Source organism: Pagrus major, chromosome 19 (assembly GCF_040436345.1).
Source record: "Pagrus major chromosome 19, Pma_NU_1.0".
NCBI lineage: Eukaryota > Metazoa > Chordata > Actinopteri > Spariformes > Sparidae > Pagrus > Pagrus major.
In genome coordinates, this window is record NC_133233.1 from 1,563,936 (window position 1) to 1,588,319 (window position 24,384).

The 24,384-nt window shown below is 39.0% G+C and overlaps 1 pseudogene; it reads right to left on the reverse strand.

Annotated features, from left to right (window-relative positions):
* Nucleotides 1-23,862, reverse strand: LOC141014911 (uncharacterized; annotated as a pseudogene).
* Nucleotides 23,863-24,384: the final 522 nt, after the last annotated feature.

Consider the following 24,384-nt stretch of genomic DNA (forward strand, 5'->3'; position numbering starts at 1 on the left):
TTAAGTACTGTAGTTGAAGACTTTAGCACGAAACTCACAAACTCTGGGAGACTCATTTGTTGTTATTACATCAATATTGAAAACTGTTGTTTGCACGAAGGTGAAGAGCTGGCCCAGGTACTCATTCGTACGACAGGTTGAACATGTAGTGGGATTTAAACAGTTTGTCAAATGCACCCAACGAGCTAGTGGCTTGGCAGGGGTTGAGCTGTTTGTCCACAACAATGTAGAGTGTCGATCCTGTTCCTGGTTCGACCAACAGCAAGGATGTATGGTTGTCTACCATCTCTTCTCCGAAGGTGTTCATCCAAGCTGCAGCATGACTAAAAACTAGTGTTGTGATGTTCACGAACGAACCGATTCTTTTGAACGGCTCGTTAACATGAACGATGGGAACCGAGTCGCAGCTGGGAACCGTTCTTTTTTTTTTTATATGACTGTGCGTTTCACGCAGATGCACACAAAAGCTCCTCCTTTGCTCCTCCCCTGAGTGGGACAGAGAACAGGAGGGAAAAAAAGTTACATGGGGAGGAGCGCAGCCCAGCTGCACGGTGCTTATTAGATATGCAAATGTAGCATGACGCCACCTGAGTTGTGCATGCTGCCTTTGCGTAAAAAAAAACAAAAAAAAAACAGAAACACGTGACTGCCCCTGCCTCGGAGAGCAGAGCAGCTGCAGCGGTCTTAATTAGGAGGAGGACAGTCAGTCTGTTGTGTGTCGTGATAATCAATATTTCAGAATAATTCAAACTCAGATATTGGTAGGATATCTAATTTTGTATTATTTTATTCCAAATCTCACCCCATCATACCTCCCAGTGATTATCTCCAAGATAAAATGAGTTACCACCAGGCTGGCTTCTTAAAACTTAATAAATATAAAAATCAGTCGGCTCTTTGAAGGGAACGGCTCACCAAGATCCGGCTCCCCTCAAAGAGCTATAAATCCCATCTCTACTAAAAACAGTACGGTAACATCAACACATTACACTATCAAGTTTTCAACTGCTCACTTGGGTCTGTACACCAGCAAAGTTGAGTTGTTAAACAAGCCATGACAAACTGTGTGTGTGTGTGTCTATAGAGAGAATTTAGTTCCGTTATTATTCAATCAAATAGAATAGATTTGAAACCAAAAAAGAGATTTGAGAGCAAAAGAGAGTAAGTGGCAATCAATTTTTTTTTTTTTGAGATCGAAACAGAACAGGTTGCAATTGAAAAAAAAATATGAGAGAGCATATTTCTTCAACTTCAATCAAAACTAGTGTTTGTAAGTAAAAACATACGACCATTTTGCTTATAAATCAGTCCTATTTGCTTTCAAGTTGAAAACCTTTGCTTGCAAATCAGTCCTCTTTGCTTGCGAGCTATAAAGTTTAGTTTGCAAATCAGTCCTCTTCCCTTGCAAGTTCTAAAGTTTTGCTTGCGAATTCAACTGCACTTGATGGCGGGGCCTACGCTGGTAGATGAGAGAAGAGTTTCAATTGGTTGGTTTGACCTGGCTCCAGCGCCAGCTACGCCTTCCGCATTACACCCACTTCTCCCTTGTGCTGTGCTGCTTTGAAGTAAGTTGATAGCCTGTTGCTCTTGAAACATTTTCCATAAGTAATGAATTGCACTATATATCGTTGGCTACAGCCTGCCTTACATTCACAACAACAACAACACAAGTAATGAATTATAACGCCCTGCTGCTGCAAGTACACTGATTAGCAGCAACATGGTTGTCTCTGCTAGTCACGGCCTGAGCAGAGTAACCTAATGAGTGAGTGAATTACAGGGAGGCGTATACAACGTAGGGCTGTGATTTAAACATTTAGTGTTGCATGGTACTTGCGGTGCCAAAACGTCACGGTTCCTACACAACAGTACTACCGTGGATTACTGAACTACCGCTGAATGTGGTGCCAGTTTCCACTGTGTAGCGGGCTGCTGCTACTCCTCCTGGCTCCCGTTCTCACTACAGCTGTTCTAATGTCAACAAACACACGTGGCGAATAATTTAACAAAATCACGCACATATTTCTAACCAGCCAACATTACTGGTCTATACAGGAGCAGCTGCGTCAGACGGTCCGACTTAAATGACACTGAATGATGCTTTTGACCTCCGAGATGTAGAATGTGTAGGCTATAGAAGAGAAACACAAATTTCAGCACCACTGATCTGTATAATCAGACCAAAAGACATGTCCTGTGATTTTAAGGCTCCTTTCATAATTAATAGAGGCCGTTATAATGTAGGCCTAATATATTTATTTATGTTATGTTATGATACAAAAAATACAGATATTATGACCCCTCAATGATCATGCTTTACTTTATTTTCATGACAGAATGGATAACCAAACTGCAAGATCACAAATCCAGGTAGGCTATGCATGCACATATATGTATTGTCATTGTGGTGGGAATAGCTGTATTGTACAGCTTGTGCAGTACCGGAATCAACTGTTAAGACCTTATATATCGATTTCGAGTATCTGCATTTGGTGTGCACCCAGGAGTTGCAATTCATTCGAGCTGGGGCAGCTTATCTTGACGTCCCTGAGTCTGTGTTGGACCATGTACAACAGCTGTCTGAAGTTGTCAGGAATCATCTATCACACAGTACGGTAGGGCTGAACGATTTATCGTTTTCGGATCGAAATTGCGATTTCAGACAACGCGATCATGTGATCGCCAAAGCTGCGTTTTTTGCAGCGCTCCTGACTGACCCAGGATCTGTTGTGTCAACTATTTTACACATACATGCCGTCTCTTTACCATCCTGCCAAGCTCACCGATCAGAAGTGGCATGCTACTTGTGGACAGGTCACGCTAACCAATCAGTATTAACCTGCTCCTTAACGTGTTCTGAAATGGCTCCAGCTGGACCAGAAGCGGAGTTAGGGGATTTAATCCCCAAGAAAAACAGCACGTTGGTCATTTGGGAGTATTTCGGGTTTGAGGCTGCAGACGTGCACCAGGTACTGTGCAAAACGCGCTAAAGTTGCAACATTCAGCGGAAACACAACCAATTTATACCGGCATTTGCATGACGAGTGCATGACGAAAAAGTCTGGTGAAACGTCCGGTGAAAATGATACTCAGGCCCACTGTAGCAAACAGACTACAATTACAGCATCTTTTGCCAACTTGGGAACTTGGGGCAGGATCAAGAAATAAGACTCAATAGTGACACGATGGCCGTTGCGGCCGTTAGGGTAACTGCAGCCATCAGCCGTACATGCTTCTTGTTAATAAGTACATTTGGAAGCAATTTTTAACTTTAGTTTTCATCCTTGCATTAGAGTAATAGCATTTAATGTTTTAATGTTACTGTATATTGTGAATATTGCACTGAAGATTGATTTGAAGGAAATCGTGAATCAAATCGAAATTGCAATATCTGCTAGAAAAATCGCAATTAGATCTTTTCCTAAAATCGTTCAGCCCTACAGTACGGCCCCTCCACTGTTTGATGATGTGGCTGTTGTTGAATGGAGTGGGAGTGTGGGGCGACCCTGCCTCAACATAGACAGACAAACGCTGCTGAATCTTCTTGGTACAGAGTTACCACTGACATCTCTTGCGAATCTCCATGGGATTTCAAGATCTACCCTTTACAGACGAATGCAAGAGCATAACCTCTCTGTCAGAGAAGGGTATTCAGACATCCCTGATCATATTCTAGATTTAAAGGTTAGGTCAGTGAAAGCAAGATTGCCCCATGCTGGCTACAGGCTAGTCAAAGGATCCCTTAGATCAATGGGTTACCGGATTCCATGGAGAAGAGTAAAAAGTTCTTTGCAGCGTGTGAATGGTGCAGGAGTAGTAGCTCGAATGGTCCAGCTGTCTTGCATTGCAAGACGGACGTACTCCATTCCTGCTCCTCTGTCACTTGCCCACATCGACACAAATCACAAGTTAATCCGGTGTGTTTTTGCCTACTGAACTTCTTCTAATCAATTGTGAATTGATGTCACTCACTTGTAATATCAGTGATGACTAATGTAGAGGCTAAACCTAGTGCTTAAAGCCACTGAGGGGCTGCATAGAGGGCTGAACTTAGGTTGACGCGTTTGCCGAACACTGCGAGACACAGACGACTTCGGAATCGGTTAATTTGCGATCATGGTTTATTTTTCTCACCAAAACATCTTCTAGTGTGAACAAAGTCCATGCACCATTACCGATGCGACTCGCCTGCCGCAGCATGACAGAGCGGTCGAAAACTGTGTGCTCTTCCCCTTTGCAGCAATTGACCCCTGACCCCGGAACAATAACTCCCACCTATGTAGACTCCCCTTTCGTGGTGCGCTGAGGACACCTACTGGCCCCATACAGACACGCAGTCACACGGAAATGGCTCATACAACTAACAATCAACTTTTTTGTAGGTACAACATTGTGATTTATGGAGCAATTGATGGCTTCTCGAGGAAGGTAATCTTTTTTCACAACCTTGTTCACCATTTTTTGTTTTGAGCCACTACATGAACCACTACACACACTTTGTTACAGATATTTTATCTGGACACAGCAGGAAACAACAAAGCAGAGACAGCTTTGCAATTCTTCATGGATGGAGTTCAGAAATGTGGATGGCCATCAAGGTAAGTGCAGTTGTTCAGAAGAAATGTGACAAGATTTTGTTGTCAACACACAATGTTAGCAGTAGTAAACTGAAAAATAATAATCCATGTTCCAAACAGCTGGAGTGACTGACTGATCACTATTCCTCATCAGTTCAATGTTATTTTACTCAATGTCTAATTTAAGTCTATTTTTGAGGTACTTGTAGTTCTCGAGTGCATTTCCATTTAATGTTAATTTGTAGTTCCACTCCACCACATTACATATATGTAATACATAATATGTAATACTTTCTATCCCGCTACATTTGATGGTTAAATATGAAACCTTTCTGTCTCATGTATTCAGGGTTACATTTCTGATGTCTGAGTTGTTAACAGCTCCGCAAATGATTTTTCATTCTAAACTTCTTTTATGGTTTCATGTCAATAAATGTTTAAATAATCAAATATTTCACCTAAAGTCAAAGGTTAGAAAAAAAAGTAATTCCTCTCCCATTAATCATCTCACCACCCCTCAAATTTCTCTGCTAGCCTTTTGGCGTGGCATGGGACTTAAGTTGTAAACAACTGGACTAAAATTAGTGCATATAAAGTGTAAACAATTTCCACCTCCAGTAGCTAAAACCTTAACATGCTGTTCCAACACTAATGCTTCACTATTAAAAATCTAAATATGTCATACATAATAATGTATCAGTCAGAGGGATCAAAACACTACTTTTACCACAATACAGTGAGCTGATAATAATTATGGACTTTAACTGTAGCATTTTTCTACAGAGAACTTCTACTTGAAATTCAGTATTTTTACACTGTTGTATTGGGAGTTTGGCTTAACAACATTATTTTTTTCTATTCTGCAAAACACAGGCATTTCATGTTCAATCTCACTGCGAATTATTAAAGGGGAATTGTCATTTTTTACAACCTGGACCTTATTTCAAGCATAAAATACGATCATTTACTCACCCAGATAACTTTGGTGTCATTTGGAGTCGTTCGGACGAAATTAGATCCAGTGGAGCGCCGCGTATATCCATATAATGCGAGTGATCGGGGCACCGAAGCGCAGCCTCTATATAACGCATTATCTGCTGCGAAACTAGTTCATTTCACCAATATTTTGTTATGATACGCTAGCGCTATTCCCCTCTGAGTCCGGGGTTGCCAGTTATCAACATCCGGGGTCTGTAGGTTGACCTACTAACCTCTTAAATAGATAGATCGATATATATTCCTCCACTCTCACTTTATGTCTCTGAACTCCCTGGCACAAGATGTGATGACTAACCTGTGACCGTCTGTGTAAGACTGGCTTTTCAATTCAAGCTTCGGGGACCAAACTACACCAGCTGCTTTCACACAACTGACTGCACTCCGTGTTCTTGCTCTGTCCTACATTTTTTCTTTTTGTACATATATGATGCATCTAGTCTGGCATGGTGTCCCACAATGTGCATGGGATCTTCTCAACCTATCATAATTAGTTGTTCTAGCTTAGTATCCAAAGCTAGATGTTTTACTCTTTATAGTAATCTGTGCTGTCCCAATGTGTTGTTTCCACCACAAATCCAGCAACCAGAACACCCACCAACATTGTGTGAGTATGATGTGGATTGTAACAGAAGTCAGTCAGGATAACTCAAATGTCATTGTGGCCATTTGTGCATTTCTGTCTTCCTACACTGTTTTAGCTGATCCACTGAATAGTTACAAATATATCCTTATGTTATTCTTTGTAGCTTGTTATATTGAAAATTAAATAGTAGCACTGCCAAAGCTCTGCCAAAAGGCAAAACAATAAACACATTTCCATTCCTGTTAAATTGACGCAATAAAAGCCTCCTGTTTATTTGTCAGCTGAAATATTTTAATATGAAAGAGAAGCAGCCAAGTAACTTTGATTTCTCATCCACATAAAAACAAATACAGATTTGAGTGGATACATCATCCACATTAACAAAAACACATTTCAGTGGAGGTAGACTTGAATGCTAAAATGGAACAACTTTTAGTATCCATAACATTGGTCACAGTACAGTATTAATTCAATTAAACAGTACCACTGAATCTCTTATGGTTCTTTAATTCGCAGTACAACTGAATGAGAAGCAACCAGGTAACTTCTATATGAGAAGTAGTTGGTTGCTTCTAATTCAGCTGTACTGCGAATTAAAGAGCAGTATGGAAAAAACAATAGTAGTACACAATCTAAAACAGTTACATAATGCAAAAACAGGCATTTGGGACAGAGACTGGATGATAGAGAGGGTACTGGGGGGTGGGGGGTACTACAATAACATCAATATTAACGTTAACTTACACATTAACTTGAATTCACTTATTTATTCTTCACAAATAAATTCTCAACAGTTTTAACAAACCACATCACACTCTGTCAAATCCTGCACCATTTGATTGCAGTTTGCAGTAGTGTTTTGAAGGACTCAGTCTTTGATGTGGGCGACTGGAAATGTGATAGTGTCAGTGCAAGCACCGACAGTTGGAAAGCAAATACTATGAGTCGGCATGTCATTCATACATTCATGATTAAACTTCACAGTGATACTGAATTTCTGCCGCTCCGCTAAAAGCAGATGTCTGTGGGCTTGACCCGTCATCCACTGCATGACTGAGGATACAGTCAGGGTATCTTCTGTACGATCAGGGTGTGCATCTTGAAAAGACAAAAAGCTTAAGTCGTAAGAAATCTGTTCAGTCATTTTATATGCCAACAATTTGGTGAATTGCTCAGTGTTTTTCAGCAGCCTGGGTTGGTTTGCTGTAAATGCTCATGTAATTTTTTGTTAACAGCAGGCCTGAAGGAAAATTAGTGTGGTACTTGTGATTTTTCTTTATTCTAAACTGCACTACTAGTTAAAAAAGGTAAACATCTGTGAGCTATCTTCTCAGCAAAAAGCAGTTTGGCTAAGTAAATAAGTGCAAAAGTATGGGATGTTTAGAGGGTAAATCTTTCAAGAGTTCAGAAATGTAAGTGGGAGCTTGTCCATGAATGGCCTGATAGGTAACCAATATTTTAAAATGAATCCTGAAATAAACTGGAAGCCAGTGCAGAGAAAACAAGATGGGGGTGATATGGCATTCTACTACTTACTGTAAATTGAAGGTTGTACATACCTTCAAGTTCAAGAAGGAAGTCCTGAAAGTACTCCAAGATTTTCCGTTCTTTCACATGCTTACTTGAACCACTTGAGCTGAAGTTCAGGGCCAGATGGGAAAGGATGTAATGTGAGTCCACCTAGATTTAAAAAAAAAAAGGTAATCTGAGATTCCCTGATAATTACCCGCTTGACTGACTGACTGACACGGACAATAAGGTCTGCAGAAAAAATCATTGGTGCTAAACTGCCCACCATCCAGGCCCTATACTCATCCAGAGTCAGGAAACGGGCAGGAAACATCTCTGCAGACCCATCACACCCTGGACACAATCTGTTCGAACTTCTCCCCTCCGGCAGGCGCTACAGAACACTGTTCGCCAAAACAACCAGACATAAGAACAGTTTCTTCCCCCAGGCCGTCGCACTGATGAACACTTGATCAGTCACCCAGTGTCAGTAACCCCCCTGACTCCAAAAACCATCCACTCATAGTCTTTACATTCACAGACCAAATTGCACTTTATATGTATATATATATATATATATATATATATATATATATATATATATATATATATATATATATATATATATATATATATATATATATATATATATTTCTACCTGTACATAATTGAACAACATATATCCACACTGTAAATAATATAATATAAATATACTTAAATATATATTTATATATTTATAATAGTCCGGACTTCTGAACACCTTTTAACTCACTGTTCTTTGTTGTTCTTGTTCCTTCTCGTTGAATGTTGTTATGTTTGTTTATGTTCATGTCTATGTCTATGTCCATTGTGTGCGAAGAAAAAACCAAGTCAAATTCCTTGTTTGTGTTTCACATACTTGGCCAATAAAGCTGATTCTGATTCTGATTCTGATTCTGATTCTTAAGAAGCAAGGGGTAAGCTAAGGAAATACCATGTAGTACAACTTGTAAAAACCTCGAAGCTATACTGTACAATAGCATACCAAATCATTGTCTCCAGCGATGAGGGGCTGCGACACAGTTCCAGCCTTGTCTGTATCACTTTGATGAGGTTATACACTTTCAGGCCCTCACGTAGTTGTTGGAGTATGGGCATTTGTCGTCACATGAAGTCAAATTGTCCTGAATACAGAAAAATTAACTTCACACTATTGCCTAGGTGTAGCACTGAAATGGTGGGAAGGTGCGAATACAGCAATGTAAAAACACTATTACAAGAAAAGATCCTGCACGAAAACTCCTACTACAGTAAAAGTAAATAAGTATTATCAGCTTTTTGTAGTTAAAGAATATAAAGTACAATATTAAATCATCATAAAAATGGAAATACTTAGATGAAGTACAAGTACCTTCAAATTATACTGAAGTGCAGTACTTGATGAAAGGTAAATTTTAGTTACATTCCACCACTGACGTTATGGCAGCAAGCTCAAGGAATAACGCCATGAAAAAGGCTTTGCTACTATATGCAGGCAATACTATTTCCTTGTATTCCTATATTAACACAAAACAAACGTTCAACATTTTAACAGGAGCAGAGTGCCTCAAGATCATTTGGCTTTACTCAATTGGTCAAAAAGATTTCACATTCAAGCCAAAGAGCACCTTGGAAAAGACTTTTGGAAAGCGCTTGCCATTATTCTCACATTTATTGAGGGGAAAGCAAACTACACATGGCAATCTGGGGTCACACTGCAATGTGTTACAAAAACAGTAGTATTTACCTCAGTATGCTGTCTTTGTGCTCCATGTCTATTTCCCCTGTGTAGCCACAGTCCACGATGTCTTGGATGTGGGCTGTCATGTCATCTGCTTCTTCAATCTTAAATAATCACACCCAAAACATTAAATTATACATTTATTCTTTTCAGTATTAAGTAGTATGTGTGAAGCACTTTAAGACAATATTAAATAGGTACAATGTCTGAAAAAAAAAAGTCAACTTACTGCTTGTATCAGTGGTGAGTGAGTGGTATCATAGACATCATCAGCAGAAAGATTGCCAGAAACAAGGAAGTCGTAACACCATTTTTGCAAGTACCGTGGTGCTGGTCCTCCTTGTGCTATGCTCACTGCAAAAATTTCCCCTGCAGCCCTACAAACAAGAACAGGATGGTTTAAACAACGTAAGTACAAGGGGAAGTCTCAGTTCTGTTTCACAATCAGAATCATATGTATATATAAATGCACCTGAAGAGCTCATCATCCAGGTCATTGAGCAAGTATTTGGGCATCTTTCCCTTTTCACCATCACCTTCAAAAAGTCTTTTCTATCCCAGCCACCATTGCTATAATCCAGAACAAAGCAAGTCAAATCTTGGAGACTGTCAAACAAGTACAGAGGAACGTGTCTGATTATTCCAGTCATGTGACTATTTAATTAACTGCTCTGTTATTCTGTGTAGGAGATACACTAATAATAAATGTAATTTATTAATCACTGGCGATTAATAAAACACTCATTAATGTGTTCCTACATCTGAAACAAAACACTCCGAGTTTCCCATCTCAGGCTGAATCAACTCAGAGTTGGTTTTGTCAAGCCTGTTTGTAGAAGGCACCTCAGTTCAGAAGTCAAAGAAAACAAAACAACAGAATCAACAAGACCACAAAGAAAAGATACACAAGCCACAAGTAATGATTCTTCATTTGATTTTTACCCTGTGACAAAATTACTCATGAATGTCCAGTACTTACCAGACAGAAATTCTTTTCTTAGGGCCCCTGTATCGAGCCCCGGCTCACCCAGGAATGTAACTTTCAAGGGATTAACTGGACTGCCATTTTTTTGACGTTTCCACATCTTAAGACCTCTTTCCACGACATTCTCCTGAGACACACATAAATCAAAAGGTCTTATCGGTGTCCATCTGAGATCTGACCCACATGATGACATCCTCCTCACTGTAAGAATATATCAAATCTCGATATAAGACAGATATCGGGACATATGTTTTTAAGCACATATAAAAGCATTATATTAAAAATAATAATAATAATAATAAAAAAAATAAAATAATAATAATGATAATAATAATAATAATAATAATAATAATAATAATAATAATACCATGAGATAAGATCCAAATCAGCCTGAAGTGTGTCTCCTTTACAGGCTCTGTCCTCAGGACTATAACAATAAAGGCAATCATTATTGATCTTCACAGATAATATGCTGTCAAAATTAGTGTACAAACCAGACATCTGGCCTTCTAAGTCTCAAAAAATAATAAATGCAACATTTCACATGACACATACAAACTTATAAATGAATCTACAGAGTAGGAAAAAAATGTCAGACGACCAAAAACAATGATCTGCAGATCATTGTTTTTGGTCGTCTGACATTTTTTTCCACAAAAACTTGCATGAACCTCTTGCAAATAGGGCATTGGACCTTATCTTCCTGCATGCAGGCATATGAATTAACAACCTGAGCAAAAAGCTACAGACAAACTCTTATCATCAAAACAGTAAAACAGTGACAGTAGTACAGTAAAAAAAAAAAAAAAAAAAGTGCTGTACTTGTTGATGGCTGTGGTCCTCACAGGTTGATGAGGCAGATCCAGATGTAGATTGGTCAACAAAGATCAAATCTTCATCCTAGATGTAAAACAAAACAGATGCAATAACAGCTCTTTAATATTATGTCAGAGCTAAACTAGGGGTGTTAAAAACTTTCAACAGTAACTTTTAGCAGACTACTGTGCCACTGTCATTCAGTCTATTCAACAGACTTCATATTTGTTACAAGATAAGCTATATTTGGTTCACAGCTTAAAGATGGCTCAAACAGTCAATATACACACATATTAAACTTGTACTAACTTTGATAATTAACAGTAAGACATTGCACCTGTGTTTCAGGGCTACACTGCACTACACAATCATTGTGTTGCAATCCTTGCAGCTAGCCTTTGGCATGAGGGCAAACTCAGGAGCACTAGCAGGGAGAGGTGTAAGGTCAAGTTCGTCCTGAAGAGGAACAATAACAGGACAAACTTCCCTCCCCCTGAAGCACTTCTTAATACGGCCCCAGTGTAGCCCTCAGCCTCTAAAGGAAAAACTGAAAGTTTCCTCCTTCCATTTCCACCTATTAAAATGACAAACAATATAAGGACATAAACCATGATGTATTCATGTTTTTCTGCAGTATTAACACAGCAAACATAAAAGAAGTTGCATTTTAAGTACAGTAATTATGTACCTGCTGCTTTAGAAAGGAGCCACCTGTCCTGGAGCTGTGTCATCCTGGGGAATGTCTTGACCACCAAATATTTTTTGAGGTATATGAAAGGCATTGCACAGAACCCTTGATGACACAGGCAATTAGGCAATGTACTTGCTTCAACATGCATAATACCTCAAAATGTGATATGTCAGAATCTACTGACACAGTCCTCTTCCCCAGGCCAGCTTACATAAAAGTTAACTCCTCCTTGGGGTTTGGAGTTACTTCCACATTAGATCCAAGTAAAAAAAGGAAACATCGAACAGCTTCCATATCTTCACAGCCTTGGCTGTAGGCATTTGACCTCTGGGGAGTGCTCTTTTCTTGCCTCGGAAGAATCCAGGGAAAGACCTATGTGATTGTAGAAAAAAAATGTTATTAGTTCCAACTTAAAGGAAGCCGACTGTCAAGCCACATGCACCACATCCAAGTACCAGAGAAAATAATACAGATAAACAAATTAAACCACACAACCTAAATCAGCAGCTCCATCATTGCGCTACCATCATGGCAAAGCCAGAGTAATGTAATTTATTTTACCTGAATAATCCCATACCATTAATGGTGAAATTGCAGGTACAGTATAATGTCTACAGTAGAAACAATGTAGAAAAAGTAGTAAAAATGTACAGTGTTAAAAGCCTAACTTGGTCATGTTCTCTCCACATGAAGAGAAGAGACTGATCCTGATAAAATACATGTAACGTGAAAATGTGCATTTACATGACACATTTAGGTGGTCAGTTTACATGGGTGCAAAACTGTCTACCTGGCCCTTTCAGTATGGACTGAGAGTCGCTGACTCTGTCCCTGTCCCTGTCCATGTCCCTGACTTTCATTCGGCATCGCCCTTGAAATCAGAGACAGGAGGTGTCTGGCCGTCTCTGTGGCTTCACGTGCATCATACTGGAAAGGGATTTCACATGTATGGACATTGGTAAAAAGGACATCAGTACATTACAGTACAATGCATTACTGTCACTTAGGCTGCACAGAAACAAATTAAGCAATGACTTACCCTAGCTTGTGACTGCTGTTGGTTTTCCATTCTGGCATTAAAAGAAAAACGGACGTATTATTTTGACAGTATTTATGTAACATTGCATAACAATAAAAGTCATGGTCAATAAAAAACAACAGCGAATGAAGATCAATGTAGTGTTCCCAATGAATCTGTAGATCCATTCCATAATATTACAGACACATAAATCTGAGTTTGGTAATGTGCGTGAATTTGTTAAATTATTCGCCACGTGTGTTTGTTGATATTAGAACAGCTGTAAGTGAGAACAGGAGCCAGGAGGAGTAGCAGCAGCCCGCTACACAGTGGAAACTGGCACCACGTTCAGCAATCCACGGTAGTACTGTTGTGTAGGAACCGTGACGTTTTGGCACCGCAAGTACCATGCAACACTAAATGTTTAAATCACAGCCCTACGTTGTGTACGCCTCCCTGTAATTCACTCACTCATTAGGCTACTCTGCTCAGGCCGTGACTAGCAGAGACAACCATGTTGCTGCTAATCAGTGTGCTTGCAGCAGCAGGGCATTATAATTCATTATTTGTGTTGTTGTTGTTGTGAACGTACGGCAGGCTGTAGCCAACGATATATAGCGCAATTCATTACTTATGGGAAACGTTTCAAGAGCAACAGGCTATCAACTTACTTCCAAGCAGCACAGCACAAGGGAGAAGTGGGTGTAATGTGGAAAGCGTAGCTGGCGCTGGAGCCAGGTCAAACCAACCAATAGAAACTCTTCTCTCATCCACCAGCGTAGGCCCTGCCCATCAAGTGCAGTTGAATTCGCAAGCAAAACTTTAGAACTTGCAAGCAAAGAGGACTGATTTATAAGCAAAATGGTCGTATGCTTTTACTTACAAACATTAGTTTTGTTTAAGTTGAAGAAATATGCTCTCTCATATTTTTTTCTCAATTGCAACCTGTTCTGTTTCGATCTCAAAAAAAAAATTTGATTGCCACTTACTCTTTTTTGCTCTCAAATCTCTTTTTTGGTTTCAAATCTATTCTATTTGATTGAATAATAAAGGAACAAAATTCTCTCCATATGTGTCTGTCTGTGTGTATGCGCGTGCGCGTCTGTGTGTGTGTGTGTGTGTGTGTGTGTGTGTGTGTGTGTCCCCCAAAGAATCCTCGCTGTTGAGGAATTGTAGCCAACATGAAGACATTCAGTTTAGTCCTTTTGTTTGACTATGCCTTTCCAAGTCATTTCAAATTGAGTTAATACATATAAAATACTAGCTAATTGGATAAAATAAAAGACATGCATACCTTGTGAAAGTGCAACATTTTGTCCACTGCATCACTGGGGCTTATCTTGGTCCTCTTCTGTCCAGCTGTGGGTGGCAGGAGATGGAGACGGAGCAGCAGAGAAGCCATGTCACTGTCCCAGGCTATCAGGAGGATAATGAGGTGAAACAAGCCATTAGTATCAAGTTGGAATGCACAAAGTAACCAGCACTTGCTGTTAGGAATAAAAATCCATCATAGCGATTAGCTTACTGGTGTCATCGTTCTCTGTCAGTTTCTCAGCAGTTTTTAGAAGTCGGCACACCTCAATTGACTGAGTCAGGCGTCTGGCCTCATTGATGACCTTGGGCCTGAAAGTTGTGTCCCACTTCTCAAGCATCTTGGAGGCTGTTTCAGCTCCAAACAGCAGAAGGAAGTCTTGATTCAGCTGTTGATCACATAAGCATATAACAGGGTTTCTGCAGGTTTGAACAAGTCAAATTTAAGACTTTAAGACCTTTTTGAACTAAATTTAAGACCTACACGAAGTACGAAACAGTAAGGAAAAATAAAGTCCCAGAATTACTTTAAAAAATAACTAAATTTATTGCCATTCACAGAGCAACTCAAACAATGAAGAATGGAGTGAGTGTGTGTCAAGGTTATTATAGTTTTTAAATTTCAGTAGTTTTTATTTTAATTTGGTTTTTCAGTTTGCTTTTTATTTCAGTTGAGGGTCCTCTTGCAGAGCGTACACTGCGCTTCAGATTCATTATTATGCGGCTTTTAACCAACTGAATTCTGGTTGTTCAAGCCAACACACTAAACACTTTCCCATAGTGTAGCAGATTCCGCAGTCGAAGTCTTTCCGGAACTGGCAAAGTGTATGGCGATAAATTCCGACCGGGCTGTTGGCAAAATGTCACTTATGTTCCTGGATACTTCAGAAAGAAGTACAACACACGGAGCTAACTGTGAATCTCACAACACGTTTCCCAAAAACAAAAAACAAAAAACAAGGCGATGACGGAAGCGGTAAATGAACGTTCATATTTAAGACCTAACTAAATGTAATTTAAGACCTATATGCAAAATATAGATGTATTTAAGACTTTTTAAAGGCCTTCATTTTAGATACATGAATTTAAGATTTTAAGACTTTTTATGGATGCGCGGACACCCTGATATAAATACACAAATTTCAAAAAAGGTCAGAGTATTGTACTTGCATTCAAGCAACAAAACAATGAAGTGTAAATAAATAAAATGGACAACTCACCAGCCCTTTGACATCTAAAAACTGTGGAAATGACATCTGTGGTTCTCTGTGGGTCATGGACTAGGTCTTGGCGATATTGAAAGGTCATCTTCATCTTCTGAAACACACTTGCTTCATCATGAGAGTGAATGAGAAATGATATGGCTTCCCTGCAGGCATCTCCATCAAGCTGCTCAGGCAAAGTGGCTGCCAATCTTCAGCGCTTTGGTCCTTGTGCTTGAGCCACTGTAGCTGTCTTGGCTGGTCTTTTTACTGTATTCCTGGACATGGTCTTAAGGTGCCATGCTAAATATCCAGTGCCTTTCTCCGCATCATAGAAGTGCTCCTGTTAAGATATTTATAAAACATCATTACAAAAGTCTTATCATTCCTTGATTTTACAAAAAATGTGGTAACAGTATTAATAAAAGGATAATCACTTTAAAGTAGGTTTGCCATTTTCTAATTCATGTGTAGTATCCTATTGCCCTAATTCATTGCAATTGCAAGACGAGGCATTTTCACTCATTTGATGTCATTTTGCATCATAATGACAATCTTTATGGCAGAGTTGAACTTTTTGTAGCATACTCAAGTTTAAAATATTTTGTTAGACTTAGGTGGTGTCAATTATTTTCTACAAATACAAGAATGTAGAAATGTCAACACTATTTTGATTAGTATCTGTGATGCATCAATCATTTTAACTAAAATCCCAAAAACTGTAAAACAGTAAAACTGGTGTGTTTTCTGGAAGTAATATTTTTTTTTAACTTAAATAGCCCATAGGAGAAAAAGGATCCTTCAGTGAAGGAAAGAGTGTTACAATTCCCAGGGCATACTTCTCCTTATGTTTACGGGAAGGCATCCTCCTTTAGAAACAACATTCCAAATCAGTTTATACTGCATCAAACCCCAATAGATGTTATCTGATGATACTGCTTGTAGGAACACATGTCTATCGCCTCTGTATGATGTTGAGGCCCCGTTTTTCTTTTTAACTCTCTTCATCTGTAAGAAAACTATTCACAGGAAAGAGGTGACGGCCAGTCTGACCCCTTCTCAATAAAGCCTTCAGATGGCGACCCTTTTTAATTAATTTACAACTTAAAACCCATTTGTCCCTTCTTCCCCCTCAAAACAGATAAACTCCTCTCTCTGGCCAAGCTGAATGAGTTCAGCATGGATTCGTCTACTTTCTTCACATCAGGAGGGACAGAGAAACTGTTTCGTGACAAGGATGTGTTAATATCAAATGTCTTTGCAACTGCAAATTAGGTATCTCTCTCACACTCTCTCTCCACTCTCCACAGTGAAAGGACTCTGGAAACCTCTTCCTTGTTGTTCTAATCCTCCTTTGTGATTTATGAAGCATCTGGTTTCACTGTGTGATATTCCAATCTATAATGGTTTCTGCACTGATTTTTTTTATATATATCGTTAAGTATCACAACCTGATTCAGAGGAAGTGAATTTAATTTAATTAATCTTGTACTGAGTAACAATGGAAGATCCGCCCGGCCAGCGTTTCATCCTCTCGTTATTTCATTCAAGAAAGTTGAATTAGTTTACGAATCAGATGCTTAAGAGCTACCCCTCAAACCAAGAAGAAAAACATCTTTAATAAAGACTACCATCATTGGTAAAGACTTGCAGTAGCCTTCTGCTTCAACAAACCGTGTGAGCGGTTTGCAACGACAGAAAGACTTTGTGCCAAGCCGAGATTGGTCCTGCCTCCAACGCTCACAAGCGGTGCCATTCCGCTGAGCAGCGGACCGAGATCATCATCAGCTGAGTGCTGGACGAGTTGCGCTCTTCCTCCGACATCGGAACGAGGGCGTCACCCACTGTGAAATCGGACGAACCGCGACTTCCCTCTGGCTCTTGGACCGGCACTGCAAGCCCGCAGTCGAGCTACGAACTCCGGAGGAAAGACCGAAAGTTGTGGACGTCCCAACTCTTCGGACATAGTAGGCTAAGCACCTTGCACACTGTTGGATTCACATGCATGAAAGAGTTGGTGTCTTTTTGGCTTCTGATTCATATCTTTTAGCTTAAGAGGAATTCGGTTAGGGTCTCGTTAATATTAAAATTACTCTCGTAATATTTGAGCGCTTCCCCAACCCTGATTTCACCATCCGCCCATGTCCATATAATCCCATTACTTTAATCATCACAGTCTCCACATTTTCTGTTATCATTGTTGTTTGTTTAAATCACCATTTCATTTATTTACCCTGATTTATCTAGTTAATAAACATATTTAACCGTATGTCGTTGTCTGTGCAGGTTTGTTTTTAATGTGGAGAACCGATGGAAACTGTGTAGAAATCCCTGCTTCATTTATGAGATTTAATACATTGATTTAAAATTGATTAGAATTGCTCCAAGTTAACCTTGTCCGGTCAGATTTGATTAATTCCCTCTGCATTCAAATAGACAAAACATTGGAGGTGGTGCCCCATTTAATTTAATTTAATTTAATAAGTTTATTTGTATCAGGGACAATGTACAAAATAACATAAGTCTCGAGATGGGAGAAGATGCTTTGTACCAGATTTAGCTTACTAGCCACTTTCCATCCGTAGTCCCTGGGCAGGTGAGTAAGAACAAAAAGAGAAAGGACAAAAATTGTCAACTTACATAACAGACCAAACATCCATACAGATATGCGTATATATGCCCGCTCACACATCACTAACACTCATTACTAACAGGTGTAAAACATATTTCATATCAGAATGAAATAGAAGCATACAGTTATTAAAATACTTCATTCTTTGACAAAGTTAAAAATAATTTAGGTTTAAGATTAATGCTGACATGACTGGTTACTTAGGATCCATTTTTTGATGTCCCGGGAAAAAACGTTGAGGTCTGTACAGAGTTTCAGATTAGTTGGGAGATTGTTCCACGATTGAACAGATTTGAAAGAAAAAGCAGATTGGGCAAAGGCAGAGCTACGCTTAGGCATGTTACAATCTCCACTTGAGACAGATCTTGAAGCTCTGATGGAGTGTTCAGAACGGAGTTTAACAAAGATTTTCAATGGGGGAGGAGCAACATTATGGATTATTTTGTACACTAAACGGACATCAGAATACATCATTAAGTTATCGAAGCTAAGCATTTTATATTTCTTAAGTATTTCACAGTGATGGTACTGTCGTGATTTTCTGTCTAAGATTTTCAGGGCTTGCTTGTGGAGTGACCTGATGGGATTCAAGACAGATGTACTTGCCTGAGACCAACAGGACATACAATAATTATAATGAGACAAAATCATGGCATTGAAATAAGTTTTAGAGGCTTCAACAGTTAATAAATTCCTGATGTTTCTAAAGTTTGATAAGTTATATTTTAGTGTATGGCTCATTTTTTTGATATGGCTTTTGAATGTGAGAGTGGGATCTAATATCACACTCAGGTATTTGAACTTATTAACATTTTTTATTATTTCTCCATTGACAAAATATTTGGAAAAACCGTATTTCGTTGCTTGTTTGAGAAATACATGGTTACTGTTTTATTAGTATTTAGGGTGAGACGGGAATACTGAAGCCACTGTGTAACTTTTTCCATTGCCATTGACAACTTAGCAGCCACTTCTTCAGGATCTTAACCAGTAGTGTACAAAACCGTATCGTCCGCATACATCAGGGTCCCTACTCCATCACACACAGATGGAAGGTCATTAATGTATGCGCTAAACAGCAGCGGTCCTAAGATGGAACCCTGCGGCACCCCCAACACACACGCTTTTAAAGACGATGTTTTATCATTAATCCGCACACACTGGGTCTCATTCATGAAACGTGAGCAGAACGAATTTGTGTGTAAACTGTTCGCAGACGGAAATTTACGTGCATCTCGCATTCATCAATATTTTAGTAGCTCCGATCTTTTCGTAGCTACTAACAAAATCTACACATGCTGCTGACCACGCGTAGTGCTTGTGTAAATTTAAGAATGCACATAAATAATGCTTGTCACTATTGGAAATTACAATTTAAATTCATATTGCGCTCTGTTATGTACACAATACGCAGATGCCTTTGAAACATGTGATATAGCCTAAACATATGATAAAAATCTAACACATTTAGTTAAAGTAGTTGGCAATTGGCAGGTTTAAGATCCAGATTAGGTTCATGATTGTGAATTATCCATGTAAATCGACTCAATAGATTACACGTTCTTTCTACATGTTGAATGATGATAATAAAAATATAGGCTCCAGTGGAGGCATGTCGCTGTCTCCGCCAGGTATAATTCCTGACAGAGAGGTCTCCAGTTATCCCCCCGATGCGCTCGTCTGCAGGTGATAGCTGCGACTGTGAGCCTCCTCCTCCTGTGGCTGATATATTTCTTTTGTGTGAGGTTATGCGCTTCTTTGCCTCCAGTTTCATGTCAAATCATTTACGCTTCACCTCGGACATGGTTCTTTGGACTACAGAGACAATATTGACGGCATCTGTCACCTCCCTCCAGGCCTTCGCTTTGCCTGTTCCTGTCACACCACTGCTAACAGATGAAAATATTTTTTTTTTAAATTCCACTTCACCCAAAAGTATTTCTATCTCCGCTTCCGCAAAGTTCTTTTTTCTTTCTCTCCCTTTCTTCGTTTGCGCCATGACTGACAGGTCGACTGGATGCATCTACACCTCCTTATATGGTGGTCATTGGCAATTCATGGGTGGGGATTTATGCTAATAGCTGATTACCGGGAGCGCGCTGTCACTTTACGATGGATTGGCATTCGCGATCATACACACGTGTTTACGATCAGATCTGAGTTTCCCGCAGTGTTCATGAATCCGGAGTAGGTTTTTAGTAGCGTAGGCTTTTATGTGCAAATCTACGCACAAATTTACTAAAGTTTCATGAATGAGACCCACTGAGAGCGGCCGAGTAGTTAGGACTGGATCCAATTTAATACATTAACTGAAAGTTTAAATTATGACAGCTTTACGAGTACGATTTACGAGTGCTTTATTAATCGCCAGTGATTAATAAATTACATTTATTATTAGTGTATCTTCTACATGCTCATATAAAACAGGTCAAGACCATATTCTTAAAATGCAAAAACATACAATTGAAAAATGCCCCACTTGCTATGTTAATTCAATGCAATGTATTTTGAAAATTCATGATAATCTTTCTTAATATAATGTTTACAATCTAACAATTCACTTAACACTTACCCATGCCTCCAAGTCATATGGCTAGCCAATATGTTGACAAGCTGTCTCCGGGTGCGGTGAGTGAGTGACTTTTCTGCCTCATACTCGTCGATGACATCCTCACCCCCAGGTTTGCAAAGCAAGGCATTTTTTACCATCTATTTGTGTAAAAGAAAATAAAGTTTTCAGTGTACAAATCAGTCTTTCAGGATAAAAATCATTTTAACAATATACGACAAGATTAAGAGTAAAAGTTAAAATCACTGATTCAGGAGGGTTTCTCACACAAAAATGGATCAGCAATTTCAGCAAAAAAAAATCTAACCAATTGTTTAACTGATTATGCAAGTGCAACATCATTTGTGATGAAACAATGTTGTTTCTTATCTGCCTTAGATTACTAAGTACAGAGCTATTAGCCAAACCCAATCATTCTAAATGTCACAAATACTCTGATGAGAAACTCACTTAGTTTGACACTTAATGATGGTCAACAATGTAATTTACATCTGCTGCCCTTGACTACCTCTTTTGCAGCCTCTGACTCAGAAACCTCTGTGGTAGGCCTGGGTATGACTTCAGAGCTGGACGTACGTCTGCCTATGGGAATCCCATATTCTATTCGACTGGAGTGGTCATTGTCACTTGAAGAAAGTGATGTCTTCGTATCTGTGAGGGAGGATGGTGTTGAATGATCTAAAGGAGAGAAATCTAAAAGAAATAAAAACGTAACTGTGACATGCCTGAAATGTAGCATTTGGTGGTTCCCCAGACACTGGTTAAAAATCACACCTGATCCCACATTTTCAAACTGTTTTTGCAATTAGATACAGATCTTTCTTTTAAATATATTTTTCTATAATCTACTTTGTTATAGTAGTCAAGGCAGAGACAAGAGATCTCAACTGATATTTGTGAAGCAAAAAAACCCTGAACATTGATTACAACTGATTTTATAATGAGACATACCTTCCTCTGAAATGCCGTCTTGTGTTGTTTGACTTGGACCAGGATCGATCTGTATCTCAAGAATGATGTCTTCCTCCAGTGTCTGAGCTGGGTAGTTAATAGATTTCATGTGATCAGAATCAGGTTACAAAAAATAACTACACACTTTTTCAAATATAAGATGAAGCAAAGAATACAGTTAGATTACAAAGGATTACACTTGATTTTAAAACACAGCTATTGTCAAGAAATTAAATAGTATAATCATAGACTTATGCCAGCAGTTTTTTTTCATACCCCACTGATTTGGCCAATTCTAAATGATGATTATGTTCTAATGAATATCAAAGTAAATTACTACTCACTTTTCACTGATGGTGAAAACCAATGTCGGATTTTTTTCACTTACTGTCAGGCATAAATCCGGACTGGCCTCTATCAGTTCAGAAAAGATGTCTTCCTCAACTACTTTGTTGGTTTCATCAAAAGCATCAAGTTCAGTAGCATCAGGAAGCCCAAACTTGTATTTGACTGTAGGAAGATAATCATGAAAATAGATTAAAAAATACATGATGCTGATCTTAAGGTGCAGTAAGTGATTGCATTTGTGAATATAAGTGTTGAATAGCTCTACTTTCCGACAGCTGTCAGTGCTTTAGGGTGTTTGTCAGTAACATGGATCTCCCAGTATCTCTGCTCTGCAGTAAACAGAAAATAAGTTCCTACTAGTTTTCTCCAGATTGGCTGGAAAGAGGGTGTAGGATACCAGAAAATGTCTTTTCTGTTTACTGCAGAGTGGAGGACCCATGTTTCTGACAAACACTCTGAGCTAGTGATGGCTGTCACAATGTAGACGACAATGCTAACACTTTTTGGGGGGATAGATGCAATTACTTACACCACCTTTAAACTGCACTTTAAGGATGACTGATCAAACTTTTCTCCTTTTCTCTTTAAACATCTCTGAAAATACATAATGCTTTCACTTGTGCAGTAACCGCAGCGTCAGAATGTTGCATTTTGGTCATTACCAACACCAGTGTGTACAATACAAAAAGCTTTTTTTTTTTGTGCAAATTGATACCCAAATTGAAAACCAAAAGTGCCATCCTAAATACATAAATCCTTGTCTTTATTTGTTGTGAGGGCAACTATGAGATGGCTACTCACCTTGAGCGATGAAATCCAAAAAGGTGAACCCTGACAGTAATCGAATGTACTTCTTGATATTCTGGTACTTCACCTTGAGCAACATTGCCACATCTTTAGACTGCACCTTGTAGAACAAGTGGAGAAATGTGGCTGTTAAACTTCATCAGGTGCAAGGAATTAATTTTTGAGACTAAGATGGAACCAATGTGGTCCCTGTAGGAAAGTGATGAAACGGACAGCACTCAAGCAGAAAAAACTGAGTCTCTTCTATGAATTGTAACGTTTTTTAACGTCCAGAAGGGAGCAGGCGGCGAGATGTCCGCTGCATAATTTCTGCATCCTGCTAATGATGTTACGTTCACGAACAATCCGATTCTTTTGAACAGCTCTTTGGTATGAACAAGGGGAACCGATTTATTTGAGAGCCAATTATTTAACCTCTTATCTTGAATAGCCACTTGAATAGCCATTCGTGGCTATTCATCATCTTTGCATTGACTATGTAAAAAATAAATTAATTAAAAGGGCTCTTGGAAAGGAACGGAGCCATAAGATCTCCCTTCAAAGAGCCGTAAATCCCATCACTTCTGCCTGTTGCATGCGCCTTGCCTGGTTCAAACGGTATATTTTCAGTGAGTGTGAACACGTATATCACGGTCAATGTGTAGCCTAGTTGTGTGTTTGTGTGAATGAGTATAAACGGGTGATGTCCGTGCATGATTAAACAGAAATTGTCTGAAAAGGGCTACAATTTCACTACGACGACGACGCCGCCACCACCCCTCCCCCACATTGATGCGCAGATTTAAATTTGACAAAACACTCACCATCATTTGACTTAAAAAACGCTAATTCATCCACCACTGGTCACCTTAGTATACCTTAACATTTATTTTAGCTTAACACTTGATATTTGGCCGGATAAATAAGTTGCCACTCAATAACTTTGTTTTAAGCAACCACTTGTTGCCAGCAAACGTGAACGTAATTAAAAGCTTGTCTCAACCAGGTCAATGACAATTAATTCGCTTCACACCCCATGATATGTTAACACGACTTCATACAGCGATTACCATCCCGTAGAAGTAAATATATTCGGTTCTTACCTTATTTAAGCCGTATAATCCACACAGGGTCTTTGCCGTCTTCTCCTATTACCAACCGACGTGAGTGAAAAAGGCATCCAAACCGGATGTTGTGATTAACTCCGCCAGGAGTGAATGTAACTCAGTCACAGGTGTTCATATTCAACTCGCTTGATTGACAACGCTCGCAGAGCTATTTGATCACTACAAGTGTTGAAACCAGTAGGCGATTTGAGGGGGGATGCCGCCCCCCTTGCAGAGGTGTATAAAGTACTTGAAAAAAATAACTAAGTAAAATTACAAGTACCATAACTGAAAATGACTTTGGTAAAAGTTAGTCACCCATAAGAAAATTACTTGAGTAAAAGTCTTAAAGTAGCTCACATTAAATGTACTTAAGTATCAAAAGTATCTTGTGAAAAAATATACTCAAGTATCAAAAGTACAAGTACAAGTACAAGTAAAATACAAAGTATTTTTATAGTATGCATAAAAAGAAGCAAAACAACCAAAATGGTTCTCCCCTTGTTCTCTTTATTTCACTTTCAGGTGAATGAAATAGATGT